This window comes from Lissotriton helveticus, chromosome 4_1 (assembly GCF_964261635.1).
Source record: "Lissotriton helveticus chromosome 4_1, aLisHel1.1, whole genome shotgun sequence".
Classification (NCBI taxonomy): Eukaryota; Metazoa; Chordata; class Amphibia; order Caudata; family Salamandridae; genus Lissotriton; species Lissotriton helveticus.
The window spans coordinates 984,325,008-984,348,092 of NC_136063.1; the positions used below are offsets into that span (position 1 = coordinate 984,325,008).

The 23,085-nt window shown below is 44.2% G+C and overlaps 1 protein-coding gene across 4 annotated transcripts in view; it reads right to left on the reverse strand.

Annotated features, from left to right (window-relative positions):
* Nucleotides 1-23,085, reverse strand: part of PHACTR1 (phosphatase and actin regulator 1) — a 646,873-nt gene that overhangs the window by 546,621 nt on the left and 77,167 nt on the right. The window contains exon 1 of one of the 4 annotated variants that reach the window (XM_078687612.1): nucleotides 4,094-4,137. The exons of the other annotated variants lie outside the window; for them this stretch is intronic. The gene's annotated coding sequence lies outside the window, so the exon portion shown is untranslated. Of the gene's footprint in view, nucleotides 1-4,093; nucleotides 4,138-23,085 lie in introns of those variants that run through there. 4 annotated transcript variants of the gene reach the window in all.

Genomic DNA, 23,085 nt, shown 5'->3' on the forward strand with positions numbered 1-23,085 from the left:
TAGTTAGGTATATCTGGAACAGTCATGGAATGGGTCAGATCCTATCTTGTGCACTGAAGCACACCAGTATCCATCAGGCTAGCAATCTTTGAGACCTCAAGCAACATCTGGGACGTTACATGAGTATCTTACCTGCCCGGATTTTTGTTCAGTGTTTTAACATACACTCTGGTTCTCCCTTTAACCACATTATCTAGAGTTCTTTGTATATGCAGATGAAGCACCCATATTTCCGAAAATGGAACTGGATTGGGGAAGCAGAAGAACATTTAAGAGCGTATGGAACATACTCATCATTGGATGACAAAGACTGGTAATAGAGGTGATGTTAATGAGCCAGGACAGTAATATATCAGACAATCAAGCAAAGAAAAGATATTGTATAAGGCACAGAAAATGTGATGGGAGGATGCTTGCAATAAGCCTAACCACTGGCAAAGTCAAGACTGATTTGCATATGGCTGGGTGTAATCAGAGGTTCCATGGTGGGTAAAAGAACAATGGGTTGGAATACTACCATGAGCGATTCCCATTGGTTACACTTATTGCAAGCATCCTTCATCACCTTTTGTGGGTATGATTTTATGCCCTACGTGGTCAAAGGTATGCCCAGATAGGGTTCCCTTGCTCACTGTGCAGCTGGAACCAAGCTACACTTGACTGAAGAGCCCTAAATCAGGGCAAAACCAGTGTAGGATTGCTTGTATAACTGTTCCCATTGGGGCTGGGCCAAGACTGATCTTACATGTGGGCAAAAGAATGATGGTTTGGAATGCTTCCCGAACGATTGCCAGGGGTTAGACTGGCGCCCAACCACCCGCTGCACATGGGTGAACATGGGGTGGTGTCAGGCACAGAGCCTGACCTGCAGCGCAGACTCTGCTTCTGAAGCCCCTGCTGGTGCTCAAACCCCACTGCGCCTTGGACAACGTGGGGTTGGCTGCCGGCCAGGCCCCATGCACAACACCCAGCTGGCATCCAACCCTGTTGCACAAGCTCAAAAGTAGGGTTGGGCCTGCAGACCAGGCTCTGCATCCAACTCCCCACAGGTGCACAAACCCCCACGGTGCACAGCCTCTGACCGTGCATCGCGTGGGACTGAGCACAGAGTCTGGCCTGCAATTGGGCTCTTTGCCTTACCTCCTGCTAGTATTCAACCCCCCACTGTACTGTGTGTGGGAAATTTTGGGCCAGGACCCTCCCATAACCCTCCACTACCACTCAACCCCCTGCTGTGCACGTTCTCAGCACAAGGTTGTATTACTGTGAAAGGGATATCTGTAACCTTTGTCACAGAGGACCTGTCCGGCAAACTCTACATTAAAGGTCAAATTCTCTAGGTCTCATTCAAAGAAATTTCAAAACACTATTTAAAAGTGGAAGTGTAAAGACATTAGCCCAGTCTTAAGATCACAACAGTTGTTCCCAGAAAAGAAACATTATTTATGAGTTTCGCACAATACACAAGTCTTTCTGAGGTGGGGCCCAGAAACACAATGAACTAACGCTTTAGACATTGCTACTCTGTCAATATCAGGATGCTCAAAAGAAAAAAAGCATGAAAGGAGAACGCCAAACAATCATTCAACTGCTAGTGATACAGCAAAAAGATAAACCCACCTTCCTTCGAGAGAACAGGCCCTGGCTTTCTCTCAGCTTCCCAACCAATGAAGTACCCAAACCCTCTAAATCCACCCACTGAGCAACTTAAACCAGCAGCATTGCATAATCTCTGTAATGTCAATTGGCAAAAATGAACTAAACGTTACTGATGTCACCAATCATCTTGCAACTGTGCTGCACCCTTAAGTGTTGTGCCCACCATGCATAGCCTACTGAGACAAATGTTATACCTTGCATATTCTTTATTTATTTAAAGTTTCCTTTCTTAATGTTTGATCAGGTATTTAAGACAACTTTGTTTTCTGTAGTCTATAAATAAAATTACTTATCTATCATTAATACAATTATACCTATTTAGATTTCTTTTATGATAATAAAAACATAGGCCCATGATTTACTTAGCCTTGTGGCAAAGTTTTGCTTCGTTCGTCCTAGGTTGGCAGGGTATGCCCAGACGTGGGTCCCTTGCTCACTTTGCCACTGGATTCAAGCTAGCCTGGCTGATGGCGGCTGATTAGCCAGAAACCGGTCCCAGGATGCTTGTTTCCGGTCCAGAGAAGACATGGCGTGGCAGTTCGGGCTGGACTGTACCCATGAGGCACAGGGTCAGACTGATTTGCATATGGCCATGTCTGAACTGGGGTGGCTGAGTGAGCTAAAGAATGATGATGGATTAAACCCAGATCAGTTGACCGGGGGTGAGTGCTTGCAATGTTCAACACTCCATCCATCATTCCCTTTGGTTTTGCTGTATTATTTGAGAAGTCAGCACACCTTTGGACTAAGTCCATTATGTTTAAGAAGAGGTCAAGCATTCATAATGATAACCTGCCCCAGAAATCTATATATTGACTGCTAATTGGAAATACTAAGTTGACAAATGTAGGTTCTTTAAATAAATGGCATGTAAAACCTCTCTTGGTTAGATCAGGGAAGATGTTGTTTTGAGTAGTCACTAAGGCATTGCTGTCTTGCTGTGCTTGCAGTCTGGGGTACACAGCCTACACAGAAACCTCCTTTCACCCACTGGCTTTTTCCACTCTCCAGTCTTCAGGCCTAGGCCATGCAGGGACATGTGAATGAAAGCAGCAATGAAAGTGCAATACACTGCTGTTGACACAGAGCCCTGAAATTCACACTCCTTGTATGGACTTCTAGTGGACTTCACTCCCATCCCTTTAGGGGGTGGGGGAAATAACGTACCCTGTTCAACGATACAGAACATTGTAGGGAGCCCATATTTCCCTGCTTACTCTTGCAGCTAAAAAGCTTGAGTCCTGCTTTCTCTTTAAGTTGTCTTTGCTTTGCCTAGCAGCCGTGGTGATGGGCCACAAGATGGGCCAGGAGGAGTGATACTGGGGAACAGACCTTAGTTGATGATGCCACTTGTACATGTGTGTAGAAGAATTTAAATAGATGTGCCTGTCATAACTTAACTGTAACCTGCCGGTGCCATATTTTTCTTCATCATGCTAAATTAGCTCATCAAATGTGCCTGTGTTTCGCCTCAGAGGTGCTTCGTCCTGGTGCGCGAGACCCAAAAGATTGAAAACTCAGCCAAAACTGTTGACATTTTTGTAACTCGTGAAGAGTGTCTAAAAATTCTCATAACCTCAGTGTGCTTGTTCTCTGGGTGAGAGTTTAGTTATGTGATGGATACTAAAACCAATTGTGCAGTAGGACTAATATGTTAGCGCTGCCTTCTACTGATGTGCCGTGCTCCTTCGCGGATGTATGGGGGATCTCTTTGGGTATTAACTTTTAGGATACATTTTTTCAGAATGATCCAAAATGTGAGACAGTTTTCTTTGACCGAGGGCAATGCCTTTTGCTCATTCCTGAACCAGGAAATTGACTTTCAATGATGCAAATCAGGAACAAGCTTTTGAGATGCAATAGGTTTCAGATTTATGAGAGTTTGAGCTATTGGCTTTGTAAATGACAAAGCCTTTTATTTATGTGTTGTTTTTAAAACAGATAAATAAAAGGCATTGTCATTTACAATGCCCATAGCTTAAACTCTCGCAAATACGAGACCTATTGCATTGCAAATGTGTGCTATAAAAATAAATAAATAAATATTAGGAGAGAGCATTTCCTGCCTGCAACAGCAGGAAGGACAACGCTATTTGAGAAAATAGTGCTCAGAGGATACAATTAAAGCCTACTGGGAAACAACACAGGGGGTGTCGCATGGGAGGTTACAAAATGAGACAAGGCGGTTCTAAGGAGGGACTACTAAGCCTTTTGACCAATGAACAGCCACAGTTGATAGTGGACAACGATAGAAGCCAATCAAAAATGTGGCCGGAGATTGAGTGGGGTTTCAAGTCCTTACCTCAATACAGCATGCCTCGCAAAGCAGCGCATGCGCTGCCCAGGCTCAACCTAAAAGTATAGCTGAAAACAACAACAGAGCAACATCATACAAACACTTTAAATATTTTACTATTCTGTATATTAAACTTACTTTCACATCTGCTTTTTTCATCCCCAAACGGCGTGAAACAACTGAACGTCTCTTGCTGCTTGATTACTAATCTATCCCATGCTCAGGGTTGTGCAGGAGACAAATGGAGTGGGGAGGCATCTGTGCCCTGATCACATGTTGGGTGAGGTAGTACTCCCAGGGGGGGTGGTTGCAGCCCCACCAGATTCTGAGCTGCAACGGGTACAAATCTACATACAATGTATATCTCAGTGTTTCTTCCGACAACTTCTGCTTGACTTTTTATCGATTTTCATCACCTTTAGCATCTATCAAATAATGCAGATCAACCATATTGCCCATTTGATACCATCTGTTCAGTGACCGCTTATCTGTTTGAGCGTCGCCCCACATGGAAAAGCCCCATGCCAGAGCTGAGAAATAAAATGGTGATAAAGTTTATTTATTATCATTTTATTTTTCAGCAACCGACCCGACCTGAACTGAGTGACTAGACAGGGTGGGCCAGCGCTGCAGAGCAGCTACTGGGAGCTGTGCACTTCAATAGGGGCCGGCCATGCTGGTGAGAGCAGTGCCAGGATTGTTTAGGGGAGTTGGCTGGGTCCCGTGGATTAGAGACAACCGTTGGAGGAGGATGTCACGTCTCAAGGTAAGTATGGTTTTTTGTGTTTTTTTTACATTTCCCCTCACCCGTCTCGTACTGCATTATCTACACTGAGTACATGTTAACCATCACACCAACTGTATGTCAGCCTCCTGCTCTCTGACGTTCCACCAATCTGAAGGGTCAGTGCTTCTTGTAACTTCTTCTAAAGCCTGAAAGGACCTACCCCTGTACATCGGAGCCATAAGCTCAGTCCTAGAATTCCGCAATCTCCTAAAAACGTAATCATTCTTATAGACCAGCACCTCCTCCCCCTTCTCAAGGTGCCAGGATACCCTCCCGGGTCACATGTGTGCAATACAAATACACATAACACAACGTTTTAGAGTCTCTGAGTGACAGAGGATGCACAGGCATTGCTACGGTGGCTGCTACAGGTGCAGTGAACCGGGCCTAGAGCCCTGAGTGGTCCATTGAGCCTTGATAACTTCTGTATCTTACGAACCCAACAATTGTGAAATGGGCCATTTTCCTTGCTTGCATCGCTATGGTTGGACACAGAAAGACAACCAAAAGGCCACCCCCTCTACCCTCTCCAGTATGAGCATGCTGACTGGAATGTGGGTGGTTTGGACAATCCCATTGTGTCAAGAGGCCAACTTCATGATGTAAACCTTCTGGGAAAACAAGATCTTATAGTAATAGTAACCAAATCCACTCCTTTCCATCTATTATTACGGTATTGTAATTCTTTCCCACCCCCAGTGCCCTAGGTGAAAGCTCTGTTTGGCAGGGGAACCAAAACTGTGGTAGTTCTATGCCTGGGACTGTTCGCTTTGTGAGGACAAAATTATGCTTTGTAGCAATCCACATACTGGAAGCAGTTCTTGGAACAAAATGCTTTTCTTCCAAGAAAAAGCTCTTAGTACGACTAATGAGGTCAGCAAAGACTCCACAAGAACAAAGGAAGAAAACAGCAGTTAGGAAGGAGTTAGGAGAAGCAAATATACAGAAAACACAGCAATAAAGAGTGTCTGAGGAGACGCCGTACATGCACTCTGTTGTAGGTGACATCAGAGAGGGTAGACAGGTGGCAACCTATGGGTGAGGACTGAGGAGCAGTTCAAGTCGGCAAAGGGTCGGCTGCGAAAACCCCTGGGAACTCCACCAAACCCCCACTCCCCACCCAAGCTACGCAACAGGGACCGAAGTGCAGCTCCTGCGTCACTTCAAAAGAGGGTTAAAAAAGAATGTAATCTGGTGCTCGTGTAAAGTGCTCCGAAGCCCTTGGACCAAACTCGCGCTATATAAAACTGCAATTAAAATGTGTATGCAAGATTTGGAAGGAGAATGTAGCATGGTAACCCTTGCCACTGGCGGGTATGACCGGAAGCGGATTAGTTGTTGGAATCTGAACGAAGAAGTTTGACCGAATGTCAACTCCATCACTTCCGCCTCGCATGAATAGTTTCTCTACGCCGTTGCATTGTTGCCACTGTCAGGGGAACTGAGAAGTAACCAGTGGTAACACTTTTCTGATAAAATGCAGGGCTGCCAAGGAAATGGCAGGCAGATAGACAGAATGGCCCCACGCAGACACTAAACCTGTCTTCGATGAGGCTGCGTGCGCCGACGAAGGAAACAATGTGTCACACACAATGTATGAAGTGGCAACTGAAGCACAAATGCCACGGGCGCGGTACACGAGGTACACACGCAATTCTTAGTGCTTCCGGGGCAGGTGCGGAAAACAAAGGAAGGGATCTTTACTTACGTTGCCTCCGCGCGTGGGGATCATGTGAGTTCGAGTCCTCCCATGCGTTTGAGCTTCTCTGCTGGAATGATTGGCCCCTGCTGTGTGTCTGCAGCAGCTGCTCGGTGGTTTCTGCATGCCTTCTTTTGTGTGTAACCTAATCTTTGCCGGCCTGGGAAAGTAATTAACAAATATGCCCTTTGTGCTGAAAATAGACCCAGCAAGTCAGCCGAGCAAATTATCACTTGTAATTAGGAGACGGTAATGTAGGGGCCGTGTCTGTGTTCACGCCCCCTGTCCTGCCCGGAGACTGGGCGAGTGGGGGGAGCGAGGCTTTCTTGGAAGTCAAGGGGTACACAGGCCATACAAGACACCCGACGCCGGTGTTGTGTTTAATTAGTAATTGAATAAGTGCTGGGCCCAAAGTTTTGCTCAGAAGCTCATGGCCAGCGCTATTGAATGTCAGGGTCAGATTGGGATAACAATTAGACATTCCTTGAGCATCCCTTTCATAGATCACCATCTGTGTAGTCGCACTGGAATCTGCCAAGTTAGTTTTTGTTATAGTTTTGTATAGCGTGAACTTGGCCTAAAGTCATTGGGGCAATGTACAATGACACCAGTTACACTACACAAGATTAAATTAATTTTCGGTATAGAGATTAAGCGATTTGCCCAGAATCACAGGAGTTTCAATGTCTGCAACTCTGAAAATAGCGCAATTTTATGCAGGCCTCTCCTCTCCCCCACAAGTCCTAAAAGACGCTGGGGATGAGGTCACAGCACATGGTTGCTCTGCAGGCCACTTCTCTTACTCACCCTCCCCATCCCATTATAGCCTCAGGGCATTTACCTGGCAAGGGAGGTGTCAAAAAGCACAGTGCTGCTGCTCAAGGGGGGTGGGAGGGAGCAGGTGAGAATGGCCCAATTAATCCTGCCCCGCTGTAAGGCCCCTGCACACAACCAACCCTTCCTGCTCCCGCCATGGCCTAAAAGTGCTGGCCCAGCGAGGGATAACACTGCTCCTGGAAGGGCCCCGGAGGCAGGGTGTCATGGTAAGAATGTCCCAAGGGCTAAAGCAACACCTGGACCCCAGCCTCAATTTACAGGACAGCAGGGGGAATGACCAAGATACCGGCGCCACATTAAAGGAGCCTGGCGGAGACTGGAAAGAAGGTCAGTCTCTTGGGCCAGTTTAAAGAGGCCCCAAAAAAACAGCCCACAGTTGACTCTGTGGCACCGGTCCATTGACCAATGCCCGATTACCTGCCTTCCCAATCCAAGCTTGACTACCAGACACTCCTCACACCGTTATCTCACTCTTGCAAGTTCTTTTTCTTACCCACTTTCTCCTGGGGTTCCTCCTTTTCTTCCTCCTTCTTTCCACTTGAGTTTTTCTCTCTCCTGCTCTGCTTCAAAGTCTGGGGAGGAAAAAAAAGTCCTGGTCCCCAAAAATGAGTGCCAGTGGGCCCCACGTGAAACAACTGGCTCAAATGAACTACTGGCCACGAGGCTTAAGAAAGAGAGGGCTGGGTATAAGTGTGAACAGACTGAGGGATGCACAACACATCTAGCTGTGAAAGCAACGAGAGAGGAGCCAGTGTTTTCTTTGGGGACATACATTATTTTCTGCTGCACAAGTAAAATGCTCATGGTAGTGAGCCACTCTCCGTATGAGGGGATTATTGCATTATTTGTTTCTGTCATGAGTAGAAAATATCACTGAAGATGTGCTGTAAATTTTGATTACACAAATAAAAATCTCTTGGGGAGGAATGCGTAAACTGCTCCCTGAAACAGACCAACTTCTTTGCTACACTGAGTGCAATACTGGGGTCAATGGAAAAGTTTAGCCTAGGATTCTTTTACCTCCCCATCTAACCCTTGACACTCCTTTGGCTCTTCCCAAGTAGTAAAGCTAACTGTCAAACAACCTGGCATAATAATGGTGCCTATTTAGATCTCGCCTACGCAGCGCGCATGCGCTGCTATAGGAGGGGACCTTTTGCAATTAATCAGTACTTTGCCTAAAAGCGTGCACGTTTTGCATTGCTTTGTATTGCAACGTGTGCAGGTTTGGCGTTTCCCTTGCGGGAGCGAGCAGCGGCGCCATCTGTTAGTAATTATCTTCAAAACATATGGTGCCGCTGCTCGCTCATGCAAGGGAAATGGTGTGTGTCTGGTTCTCATGCTCATCCCCTCCACCCCACCTCCACAAGAGTGCGCGTCGTAATTCAGCGTAATGCTCACTCCCTCTCTTCGGGCTGTGGCTGCCTTCTCCTCCTCCCTCCTTGTCAGGCTCTTTTGTCCCCTGCAGCCAGCGTAACACTACTGATTCCCCCCTGCCTCTACTTCTTCCTTTTCCAGTCTGTATATTTGCATTCTGTCAAGTCTCCTACCCCCTTCTCCCCATTCCACCCACTATCCCACTATTCTTTCCACTCCCCTCGTTTTTCCTCAGCTCTTTGCCCCATGATTGTGTTCGAGCCCTTCCTCTCTCTCGCACCCTCTTGGTAGCCCCTGCCCTCCTTACTGGTGTGTACACATGCTCGTTGTGCAGCAGGAATACATTAGTTCCCTTCTCAGTGAGAATTGTAGACAATGGAGATCATTTGTGTTGTTCTCCTACATAGTGTCTAATGAATCACTTGTCCGTGGTCTCACAGTCACTGCTGCAAACATGGCCACTTAGTTCACGGTGGAAGGGAACTGGTTTTCCGTTGGTTAACCTAAATTGAAATAGTTGGAGCTTAGGCAAAAATAAATATTTAATTAATAAATATTATTTTTACGTATTAATCAATATTGCAGTTTCACAAGCGTGGCTTGTTTTACATATTGCATCAGGTCTGCAATTAATAGGGTAAAATATATCTGTATCTTTGTTGAAAACATAATGCATGCTTGTCAACATTGATATTTTTGTTTTATAAAAAATTGTTGACTGTGTTTAGTGATGCTTATGCTTATAGATTATATACATACATTTGAATAGTACAAGATTGCTGCAACCGTGAATCAGGCTATACTAGTCATTTCTGTCTGCCAACTAAATCAACCTCCCACCCCCTCGGGCTGGGCCTTGCACATGCGCTCTTTGTGGACTACACTGGAGCAGACTCAGTGGAGCGGTTGGTGTAGAGTCTGCTGAGCAGCGGCACAGACGCACTGGTAGGATGTGCTGCTCTTGCCCTGCACCGAAGGCCTAATCCCCTCCACTGCCATGAGCTGGGACATGTGTCCATCACGGGGATATTTGCTGCTCTGCCTGGTGCTGCTCTGTATGATCGCCCATCCGGGGGAAGTGGCCATGAGCCGGGGGAGAATCAGGGTCTCATGTAAGCAGGGGTTTGGCTGCAACACCCATAAACCTCATGGGACAGTGCTGCGCTTGTATAACATTTGACAATTGAACCTTTGAATCCTTTGACATCATACTTGCATCTTGAGAACCACTGACTGCACCTACCGAACTGTTGCCATCTTGTTCGAGCCTCTACAGTCTCTACTGTCTTATTTTCACCAGTGGAATTGCTTCTCTTGTCTTCCTTCAGCTTTGGTAAAATGACTGACCACATCGTCTGTTCCTGTGCGACTACCGACAGCCCCCTCATTCAGTTCACATTTTTCCACGAATGCCATGCTCTATGCGTTCATTGTATTTATGCTTCGAGAAAAGCAGACCTCTCCTGTGACACAGCCATAAAAATACCTTTTTGGATATAGTTATTTTATACCTCCTTTATTCTTGTTACATGCTGTAAATAATACGTACACATAGCATTTTACTCCATCGTTTTTCCTGTTTTTAATACTCCTGGAACAGAAACCCGTGCTTGAAAAACTCATAAATACAGTCTTCCTCAACAAGAGTAACACATCAGTAGTAACACTATGACAGTGTATAAAGAGCCGTAATCCTGGGCCATTTGCAACAATACCTATAACATGGTACGTGCAAGCAGTGCAGTGAATTTAAGAACATTTACTCTTTGGTTTACACCTTGAGCATGTGCACTTAATGTGAAAAATTTAATTCCCTCAGCACTAATTTGCGCACTCCTATAATACACACATACAAATGTAAAGGTATTTGCGGCACGTTTGTGATTATTCTTCCATGGCACCTATCATTCCACTCCAGTCTTGTTGTTACTCAGCACTGTAAATAGTAGGTATTAGCACCATCTCAGTGATGCATGTCATACCAAAGTCTGAACGTTTTAAAAAGGCTGTTAACCACAATGAGCTTTTAACGTTTGACCTGTAAGCTTACAGATTTTTGCAGTAGGAAATGAACCTTGAGAATGAAAGACCATATTTGCTAGCCAAGTGTATCAGCTGATAAGAAAGCTCAGTGCAAAGTACCTACAACTGAGATGTGTTTATTCAGAAAGCATGTGCTTAATACAGTACGAAAATACCTCTGGTGTTCAGCATGTTTCCTACTGTGTGTAAGGAGTAGGTCATAGGTCTGAATCCTGTTCTGTGCACGACTACTGTTTGCTTGAAGTTGACGGCCTTTTATAAAGTGTGCATAAAATCACTTAAAAAATATATAACTTTTTTTACTATTTACAGAAAACCAATTCAGCGCTAACATCCTTGCATGTGTGTGTTTATAAGCCATGGCATGGATGTTATGTCTGTGTTTGCCCCTGCTGTTGTACTTCTGTAATGCTTTCTCGATTTTTATTGCTAGATAGGTTTTTTTATTCACTACTGTATGACTGGTGAGTTTACAGAGACGGAGGCAGCCTGACTAGTGCCAGCCTAAGTGCTGCATGAGTTGTACAATGCTCCCACTGACGACTTATCTATTTAAACACAGCAGTCACTCTTGGTGCCTTTTCTACCCAATTCTACATTCCTTAGTGTTGGCCTACAGAAGTGCGTGTTGCTATTTGATTGGCCACTCCATGTATGTATAAACTGTATGGCTAAACGCTTACAAGGTCCCAAAAGCGAGACCTATTGGCTATGCCGATGCTTGTGTACTTAGCTGAGTCACAGACTACAACCCCAATGGCAGATACCTCTGCCATCTGAAACATGCCAATCACTCATCTTTCCTCTAAAAACCCTCCCATCTTCAGTTTACCACTAAAACCTGCTTCAACTAATCCCCTGAGAACTATGAAATATTGTTATACGAACCCTATATGTAACTGGCCTACACCTAACTCTGAAGCAAAAATGTTTTGTCTTTGCAAAGTGAACATAGCCTGTGCTGTATCACGTGTTATGGCTTTTTGCCATGCTCTTTAACATTGTAACATGCTAGCAAACTCCAGAATTTGTGGCCTGTGGCTAGCACACTCTCGTGACCAGGAGGACGCTAGGCATACACTGGGCGGATTCCCTGATGCAGACACCCGTGTGTCAGCAACTTAGAGATTTTACCTTTAACACAGGACACTTGTTTTGGAGCAGTAAGGCTAACACTGTGTTTGACCCTGCAAGCATAACTTCGAGAGGCTTCGGTGGTGATAACGCCCAGTATCCTGGTGTTTCTCATGCTTTTTGTCTCTACCATCGGCCCAAAGTTTTTTTACTTATGCTGAGGAAATCCATTTGGGTGGACAGAGACATTATGTTTCCTTGCCTTCCTTGGTCGTGAGGAGGCCTTTAAGTATGTAGGCCGAAACGCATTGACTTTTATCGAAGGAGTCCCACAAAGCAGGAAGTTGATAGATTCGATTAGCAATAGAAGGTTTCATCGGCATTTGGGCCTGCATCTCCTTTGGTACAAGACTACTTTCAGGTGAATTGGACACTGGAACAATTTGAACAATCACTATGCACAAAAAACAGAACAAGCAACAAGGAACTGATGGAACATTCAACGAATCTATTATGTTTAGTTTTCAATTCTCTTCATTAGGTCAGAATTTTCAGTACTTGAATGTTTGATGGTTGCAGGAATAAAGGCACTGTATTATATACTTATATAAATAATTGAGTGTCTGAAATATTACGATCATCCAGTGATAATTATTTTTATCATTGATGTTTTAAATGTAATCTACCTATTTGTCCCAACAACTTTCCGCCTTGCTTTGTTCTGGAACACATATAAGAAAGAACCATTGTTAAACGGTTCCAGCACTTTTAGAGGCAGAGTACTCGTAAAAAAAACTACATTCCAAAGTTAGTGTATTTATTTCTTCTGTGAACTCTCAATGATGTGTTCCAAAAGGCTGAAACTGGTCTGGAGTTGCTTGTGTTCCTGTTCTGTGGGGATGTGGCCAGCTGTTCATTCTGGACTATTTCTATTACAGCTGGACGACGTCTGATTTGCATACGGTTGCTCGCTGCCTGTAGTGGCAAAAAACAATAGACTAGAATGCAGTCCAAGCGACTGTCAGTATCTTAGACTTCTGCATGCATTCCACCCATCATCTCGTTACTTTTCTTGTTCTCTGACCAACAAGTATTCAGTATCCATGATAGATCCTGTATGCCTATGCCTCCTGTCTGTTTTTGCCGATGGCAGCCATCCTCATTGTTGCAATAATGCTTATCGAACCTTAACAGTAGTTGACCCAAAGCCTCTATTATAACTACACCTGTTGTAAATTAAAAGTGGTATTTGTAGCTACCCATTCAAAAGAAATTAAGACCATGTGCAGCTACATATTTCTGGTCATTTGCAACTTCCAACTGGATCAGAAGTGGCATTTTGACTGAACAATAGGATGGCCACCTCACGCTATGTCATCACGGACACCATTTACAGTCCAGGGTTTTATTATAGTAGCAAAATGCATTCCGGATCTTGTAGTGTAAGTGTGTCTCCATTAAGTAAATTAGACTAACGCACATAATACAAATGATTTGTGGGTTTTTTAAAGCTCTGGACTGGACACAATGTCCTTGATGACATAGACTGAGGTGGTTGACCAACTAAGAAACACACCGAAGTATAACTTTTGTGCCCAGTTCAGATAAGATGAAGAGGAACTCCGTTGGTAGTACACCACCAAGAAACAAGTTGTAGATTTCACAGACAATCTATTTGCATAAATGAAGGTTAATGATCTTTGTTTATTTTTAAGCCGGTATTTTTTTTAAATATTGTTGATTCAATTTAAAGGGATATCAGGTGGTACATATTTGTATTCAATGCAACTGATTTGCGGGAAATACATTTAAAGGCAGTACATTTATGTATGCAGTAATTCAATGTGAACATACCTAAGGAGAATTCATGCTGATGCGACAGGTAGCAACTTGTGCTAAATACATTTGTGGATCATTTGCGCTTCCCACATTTGTGGGAACGACATGCTACGTACGGCTGATTCATGCAACGCAAATTTAAACAGAGAATACTCACTGGAAATTAATTCTTCCTGGGCACTTTTTGGGGACTTGAATGTGAGCACTTTTGTCAGTAATTCATTGTGAGCGATTTGAATGTATTTATGGTGATCTCCGGGAGTTAACTGTGAGGATATTTGTGAGAATTCGCAATGAAAACATTTGCTCGGATAACTTGATAAAGCCCCTGTACACAATTCATGATTTACCTTTGTGGGCCCTTTACAATCGACACATTGCGGGGAAAATTACACCAAACTTATTTGATGGGAATGCTTACTGGTTAATTAGCGAGAAACGAGCTAATGTGTGCTCAGTGTTGGAGAAACCGTGCAGAGCTGATAGTTGGATTTGTGTGAAATGCCTTCAACAATCTTTGTTTTAGTACTTTTTAGTTTAACTACTTTTGTGTGTTGGCAGTTCCACTTAGTGGAGTCATATGCAGCAAATTAAAAACAGACTTTAATTCTATTCCGCTGGCACATGCCACTTCATGCACTCATTAAGGCGCATCAAGGCTGGATAACGCCAAGAGAATCTGTGCAACTTGAAGGAAATTAATGAAAGTAGTTCTGGGCAAGATGCCTGGTGGATCTCAGCATTAACAGGGGCTGCTGAAGCCTGGATACAGTCAAGGGCTAAAGCTGTCATATCATTATTGTGTTTGCTAAGTGAGTCTTTGCAATAACAAGGCACCAAAATGTGTCTGAGCATCATCAAGAACCATGACACAGTTTGGGCGCCACCAAAGGGTGAGTTCAACAGGACACAGTTGGAATTCATTCTATGCATTAATGATAGTTACAGGGTCAGAGTGGGACAGAAAACAGGTCCAGGCACCAAAATAAAAGTGTCCCCCCATTAGTGAATTTGATAGCTGAAAACGTGGTTGATGTTTGCAAAACGGGGCAGTTTTGAACTTGTAAAGTGTTTCTGCAAGGTATGGAAGACTGCATGGATTGGCCTTGTTGCAGGGAATGCTTGTTTTTGTTATCAAGGATATCATCAGTAACAAGCATTGGTCATGCCAATAGGTCTCACCTAGGTAAGGGCTATTGGCTTTGCCAATATGTTTTAGCCATGTTGTACTCCAGTGTGCCTGCTGTACCATAATGGCTAAAGGTTAGTGAGGTAATGGAGAGTAGTGTGGAGTGTAGAATGGTGTAGAGCAGTGTTGTTTGGCATGGAGTGGAGTGAACTGAAGTGTTATGCAATGATGTAGAGTGGCATAGAGTGATGTGGATTGGTGGGAAGGGAGTAGAGTGTTGTAGAGTGGAGCAGAGTTGAGTGTCATAAAGTGAAGTAGACTCTCTGAGTGGAGCAGAGTGTTGTGGAGTGGCATAGAGTGTTGTGGAAAGTGTTGAGCGTGTTGTGTAGAATAGAGTAGAGTGTTGTATAGTAGAGGCTTAGAGTGCAGTGGCATAGAGTAGGATGGTGCAGAGTAGAATGAAGTGTCATAGGGTAAGGTGGGGTGGTGTAGAGTGGAATGGCGCAGAGTGAAATAAAGTGTGGTACATCACAGTGGCATAGATTTGATTGCTTCAAAGCACAGTGAAGGGGCGTAGAGTTCAGTTGCACAGTAGAGTTTCATAGAGTGCAGTGTCAAAGAGTGCAATGGTGCAGAGTAGAGTACAGTGCTTAGAGTGGACTGGCATAGAGTGTAGTGGTGTACAGTGCATTGGCATAGAGTGCAATAGAGTGGTGCAGAGTAGATTAAAGTAGCGTAGAGTAGACTGGCATAGAGTACACTGGCATAGAGTGGAGTGGCACAGAGTAGAGTAAATTGGCATAGAGTGCAATGTTGCAGATTAGAGTGGCATAGAGTAGAGTGGTGGGTAGTACAGTTGAGTGGCCTAGACTGGAGTAGTGTAGAGTGCAGAGGCGGAGAGTGCAGTGGTGCCTAGTAGAGTAGAGTGGGGTAGAGTGCATGGACATACAGTTGAATGGTGCAGAGTAGAGTCGAGAACAGTTGAGTGAAGTGGCATAGAGTGAAGTGGCGTAGAGTTGAGTGGTGTCGAGAAGACACAGTGTGGAGTGGCTTATAGTGGAGAGGTGCAGAGTAGATTGCAGTGGCGTGGAGTGGTGCAGAGTCAAGTGAAGCTGGGGAAAGTGGACCATGCATGGTGTGGTAGTGCACTACCAATACAGACAACACATCTTCAATTGGAATGCCCATTACATTTTCACAGACATTGTTTTAGTGATAAAAGTATACAGCTCACAAAACATATGGTGTGGAAATTTTATCACCTACTGTAGTGATTTGTTCTGATCATTTTTAAATATTTGTTTCCACCACTCTTCGGAAAGACCCAAAAATGTGCCTCTTTGTGCTTTTCTAATTCTGGTACATTCTAAAATTTCTGGACAGTTCATTTACAGACATTTACGTTTTATTGTATGCTAGAAAAAAATAACATTGTACAGCATTCCTCCAGTACACCCACAGTAGCCAATATCATTGTCACATAAATCTGCTCACTTTGAAGTCAGAGAAACAAAAGTAAACCCTGGGCCCTCTCTGAAGACAAAGCCTGACATTTGACCTCTGTCCTTGAATGCACAGCAAATGTGAGAAGAGAACAACATGATTTATTGGGCTGTTCACAGAAAGTGAGTCATGGAAGAATACTGTAAATAATGCATGGGCCATGGAAGGGACAAGCTCAAGCTGGACAGCCTAAAACAAATAGAGGCAGCAAATAGAAACCTAGTAAATGTAATGTGATGGTGTTTTTATATGGCGCGGCTATCACTCCGAAGAGCATCTTGGCGCTTAGGAATGGGCTCCCGCTGGAAGGGAGGTGGTTACTGCAAGATGGTATGGCAGGGGATCAAATCAGCGTTTTGCATAGAGTGTCGGGAGTACTGTAGATCCAAGTTTTTAGTGCCTTCCTAAACAGGGACTCTGATGTAATTTGGCGTCATTTTGGGGGGAGTTTGTTCCAGGCCTTTGAGCCTAAAACCATCAGCGATTTTCCTCCCTTTGATACCAATCTGAAGGAAGGAATTTTTGCAGATTTGCGTTTGTTGATCTCAAGCTACGGGAGGGGACATAGCGCTTGAAACCCAGTTGGAGGTATTGGGGGCCCGAGAATGGAAAGCCCTGAAAGTAATGATAAGGACTTTAAACAAAATGCGTTTGTGGATTGGTAACCAGTGTAGGAAATCAAGTGCCGCTGTTGCGGATGATCTCCTGGGCCATTTCAGTACCAGCCGTGCAGCTGCATGCTGAACCATCTGCAGCTTGTGCAGTACTGCTCTATTAGTTCCTGCATATAGACTATTGCAGTAATCTAACCTGGAGTTGACAAGGGAAAAGGCGACCATTTGCCTTGCCGAGATGGGAATTAGATCAAAGAATTTCTTAAGGCTTTTTATGATGTGGAACAAAAGGGGGTGGTGATGGACGGAGCATCAGAACCAATCAAACACTCACACCCAGTCAAAAGATCTGGGTTTGATCCATCACCGTTCTTTAGCCCACTCTGCCACCCCAGTTCAGACATGGCTATATGCAAATCAGTCTGACCCTGTGCCTCATGGGAACAGTCCAGCCCGAACTGCCAAGCCATGCCTTCCCTGGACCGGAAACAAGCTTCCGAGGACCGGTTTCTGGCATTCCAGCCGTCTTCAGCCCGGCTTGCTTGAATCCAGTGGCAAAGTGAGCAAGGGACTCACGTCTGAGCATACCCTGACACACTTATGGCGGCCAAAAGTGGTACAAAAGGGGGTGGTGATGGACGGAGCATCAGAACCAATCAAACACTCACCCCCAGTCATCTGATCTGGGTTTAATCCATTACCATTCTTTAGCCCACTCTGCCACCCCAGTTCAGACATGGCTATATGCAAATCAGTCTGACCCTGTGCCTCATGGGAACAGTCCAGCCCGAACTGCCAAGCCATGTCTTCCCTGGACCGGAAACAAGCATCCTGGGACCGGTTTCGGATTCATAATCCTCATCAGCCAGGCTATCTTGAATCCAGTGGCCAAGTGAGCAAGGGACTCACGTCTGGGCATACCCTGCCACACTTAGGGCGAACATAGCGATACAAAAGGGGATATCTCTGAATGGGATATCCGGGGGGGGGGGGGCATTTGCAATGTCCGGATTTCACCAAGCCTTTAGCCAGGTTTCGGTCACAAAAAGGCAATCGAGATTCTCATTGATTATTAAATCATAGATATGCAGGGCATGTTTGCACATTGACCTTGCATTTATAAGGCCACAGTGTAGGTCTCTATTTTTGGCCTTCTCTTTAACTGTAGGTGTCATTGTCGGATTAAAGGTTTTTTTGCAGTTATTACAGCAAATAGGTCCCTCCCGATTGGCAGCGTCTAAAAACTGGTGGCAGGTCGGGGACTCACTATTTACGGATAGTATAAAATCCCTAGTAAGTTGCGGAATTAGAGGCGGAGGGGCAGTGTTTCTGGACCTAGGCCCGGTCCAGGCGCGGAAGGGCTTGCCTTTGGTGTGCCTACGGCGCGCCGCCGGCACGCCCGCTGCGCTTCAGCACCATCCTCTGCTAAATAGTGGAGTGTCAGCAAGCCTGTCCGGAGACTAGACCGTCTCCGTGTCCAAGGTGGCTTCTCCTAGTGTCCCACCAGAAGTGAGGGTTTCTAGTGAGCAGGTCGCGTTTGGAGCCTCCCTCCACTCAATCAGCACAAGCTGTGGTGGAACGGGTAGAAAAACGGCGCCCACAGTGGAAGGTGAGTAAAATTTTAAAAGCAGTTCTTTGATTAAAAAAGCAGCAGCCAAAAATCACAATAGATGGAGTGCAGCAAGAATCGTAATCATTCATGCCTAAAGAATCTAATGTGCCCTAAGAAAGATGAGTGAAATTTTAAAAGCAGTTCCTCAATTGAAAAGCAGCAGCCAAACATCACAATAGATTGCAAGCAGCAAGAATAGTAATCATTCAAGCCTAAAGAATCTAATGTGCGCTATGAAATGTAATTCAAGGTATGGCTAGTGCGAGTTCCCACAGTGCCCACAGTGCGTGTTCCGCAGCTCGCACTGTGAGTCGCAAACTACAAAGCCAATTGTAAGCAAAGGGCAGAATGCTTTCCCAGGAAAGCTTTCCAAATGTCTCCAAGCTGTCATTAGTAAATCCGACAGCTATGCTGTCTGGTAGGCTCCGACCTAAAACCAAGCCCATCAGATCATAAAACAGGTGTAGAAAAATCAAAAAACAGCCCACACTGACCAGTCAGACCAGCTCTTCTAGCACTGACTAACTGTCCTATAGGCCAGTACGACCCTGTGAGCTTCATGAAGAGCTGACGGAAACAATTTCCTTTTACCCCAGATCCACACAAAAACTAACCTTAACAAAAGCTGATTAACTATGGATCTTAATCAAAGGTCAACTAATCCACACACAGGATTTGATAAAAGATAAGTCCTGAAATAACTACAAGTTGTGGCGAACAGTAAGAAGGCGATGGAAAAATATCCAAACAAATCCTCTGGATAATCCCCTATAGCCACCAGGCACCAAACGTCTGTGGGTGGAAAAAAGGTACTACTTTATGCCGATGCCTCGCAGATGCTAAGCTGCTGCTTCCACCAAGAAGCAAACCTACACAAAATATGGACCTGGGATTCAAATGATCTATTAGCCGGTGGTGCAAATTTTGCCCCCTGAGAAAAGTAATTTCTTCTTGTGCAAAAATGTATACTTGTATGCTATTTGATTAGAACTGAAAATATTGCATGCATCAAAGCAGAATGACTACCACGGATGTTGGGTAGTGGGGAGGCGTGTAAAAAGCACACGATTTATAACTGTATCACGATATAAGGATCCTTTAGCAATGTACAAGGCTTTATCAATCAGAGAAAAAGGTGTTGTACTTAAGCCTGCTTGCTAGGTCTGATCCTCAACAGAGGGGAGGACATTTCAACAGCGAGCACTTACAGCAAAAAAAAAGTGACTCGTGAGCGCGTGGATGCCAATTTAAGCCCATTATAAAAATAGATGATGGATGGATTAATGAGACTGCAGGGGTACAAAGGCCTTTGTTGCTTTCTAGGCACTGTAGGTAACTAACTCTGAAAATTAACATTTTGTAAAGCCACAAGATGTTTTATCCTCCAAATCGAGTTAAGGGCATTCAAAACATACACAGCCCCAATTTTATTAACAGTGACAAGGAGGACGGCGCTAATGGCTGATACTATGCGCCAGCTATATTCAAATTACTGTGTAAATTGTAAACCATGCATTGCAGTCGTTATATATTTTAGAGTAAGTACAATTTATACAAAATAAACACAGGACATTGTAAATTTCCCGAAATACGTATTTCATACGTTGTTGCAAGTAGAAAGGCTACTTTGGGGTCAGTGCTGACATGTGAGGAAGAAAAACAGAAAAACAGTATGTAACATACTGCATTTCTTTTTCAAAGCCCACATCTTTGGGAGAGTGGAATGTTTCTAAAGGGACCTAGAAGAGGTTTGATGCCAGGGACCTAAATAACCAGCCTGTCCATATGCCATGCAGTCCTTTGCTTGCCGGCACAAATGTTAAAGTTGACTCATACAGGTTGTAGTATTACTTAATACTGAAAAAAAGCCTCAAGTATCAGCCAATAAAGTGTCCTCCTATACAGGAGATAACTAGACCATGTTTAGTTACATGATCTGCTCCACCCACCACATGTTGATGCGCAGTGTGATGGCGCCTCAAGGGGCTTGATTAGATTAAAAGAAACTACATAACTACATGTACAAGTTAAGAAAAGACAAATATATGGAGAAGATATGAAATAGTTCAGTATTAAGTCATGAAACTCCCTGTTCTACATTGTGAACCATAATCATAAACACCAGTCTATCTCCGTTGACCACAATTGTCTATGGTTCTTTAAAAGAGAACAAACAGGAAACCAAAAGGAAAGGGGAAATTGGTGCAACCTCATAAGGGTACAGGCGAAAAACCTTCATAAATGAATAATCAGACAACTGCTCAAAGGTCAAAAGACTGAATGAGTAAGATGAAGACCCCTATAGTTATGTTGCTTAAAAGGCTTTTTTTCCAGTATTCCTCAGAACAGTCCACATGCTATCTGCCACTGTGTTCATAGCAAATATTAAGTTATGTTACTAAGACTGGTGTCGGTGCATGTTTGATCAGCACATACCTCTTTGTGAAAACATATGCAATAAAAAAAGAGTTTGTTACACATGCAGTCCAACTGCAGGAGAGCCCCCTTTCGTCATGGAGCATGTTCTTATGGACCTAACTTTCTAGATTTGTGAGACACTTTTTATATACTTTTCGCCTCTGTGAGGAACCATGCGGATAAAAGGTCTATATTTTCATTTCAGTAATTCCTGAAATTTGAAGTTGTTACCCACTTGAATAAAGCAAAGACATGGGTGTCTGGCTTTGAAGGAGTATCCCCATCAGAAATGTGATGTGTGTCACAGTCTACTCTTTTTGAAAGTCACTTTCTATACAATTTAAGAAAAGTTCAAGGAACCAGCCGGTCCTGCTGATCTTATTGCCTTTAAGGGCATTTCGGCAACACATTGCTCTGTCATGGATTCTTCCATCAAGGGAAGCGGCTGTTGGCCAAATCTGTTCAACATACCTAGGGCCATCAGAAACTAGGAAGTCAGTCCCAATTGATATGGTATCGCCCAGCAAGGATACCTCTTACTGAACAGGCTCCCTCCTCAAAGTGTTGAGGTAACAGGATGCATGGGACGCAAGGGGCATTCATCATTTGCTAGGGATAGCCACCAGATGCCAGGGATGACTACCATATGCCGTGCATGATAGCCACAGGCATGGAGTGCCCAAAGGATGGTCACAGGCATGGAGTGCATTTTAGACCATGAATTACAGGAAAAAACAAGGGAGGTACACCATAATTTTGGAATGTCCATCAAATGCCAGAGTGGCCACCATTTACCACAGATGGTATTCAAATGCCAATGGTTTGTCAACTAGTGGCATTGATGACTGTTGTATGCCATGAATCACCGCCATATGCCCACCACCAGAGATTGTCATGTTATACCCAATAGTAGGCATAATAATTTCATTTGCCTAGGGAGACATTATCTCTCTCCCTCACCGGCATACATACACATGCGCACTTGCTTGACACACACACTCATGTACACAGAATGATAGCCCACATATCTACTTGCTTCTTGGCTCCTCTACTTTCCATACAGATCATGGTGTCATAATTCTGCTCTGGTGCCTGTTTTTCTCCTTCCCATTGTTTTGAGTTGCCCAACATGGGCTAGGCTCCGGAACTCAGCTAGACGCTATCTTGCACTCTGTCCCATGGTGCAGCCTGTTTATGTCAGATTGGAAGGTACAGGGTCAAGCAATTAGTGGGCCGTAGCAGACTGCTGCGTCCAGGGGGGTGTTTATGGGTTAAAAGACCAGAACAGATGGGCTGCTAGACCTTGATTTTCGTAGGCTTGTCAGCTACTCCTCCAAGGGCTATCCCAGGTCTGCCTCTGGAGTCCCTCTCTACACCTCCTCTCTATTGACAGAGTCTGTCCTAGGGGTGTCTAGTAGTGACAATAAGTAGCATCCCAAACACATTGGGTGTGTGTGTGTTGCATCTGGCGCTGAATGTCAAGGTTGTTGAATAGCAAGACAAAGTATTGATCCACCTCATGCCTCTTTCTTCCACACTTTACACTTCCTGTTTTTTTTTGCTCAGTCTTATTTTGTTTATTTCAGCTTTCTCTCTGTGGCACTATTTTCTTATCTTTCCCTTCCTTCTTATTTCTCACTTTTCTGCTTGTCGTGCTTCTGCCTGGGGCAAAGTCTGAAGGTAAAACTTATGCCTAGAGCCTCAAAAATTAGTGCCATTGCCCACCACTTGCAAAGACAGCCTTAACTTACACTCTGAGACAAGGCAGTGGTGCTGGAACAATTTTCAGAGTTGGGGTGCTGACATCAATGTTATATCACTGAAGTCATAGTGGTTGTGAACAATCCAAGCATCACACAAAGATCAAATATAGCAAATGGGCCACACCCATTCAGCAGGAGAGTGGTAAAGTGGTATGTAACCAGTAGTGCATTTTTTCAACACACTGTCACAAATATGTTACTAAAACATGGTGTGGTACCACACAGTCATTAAAGACAGCACATTTCCCATTGGAATTTCAACAGTATTTATACTGACATGCAGCTTTACTGACAAAACTATGTACAGCAAATATAATAATGTGTGGAAATTGGTTTTCAGCAAATATTTACCATTTTCACACCACCAAATACAGTGTCTTGATTCGTTATGATCCTGGTAAAATATTGGTTTATATCCCATTTCAGAATTACAAT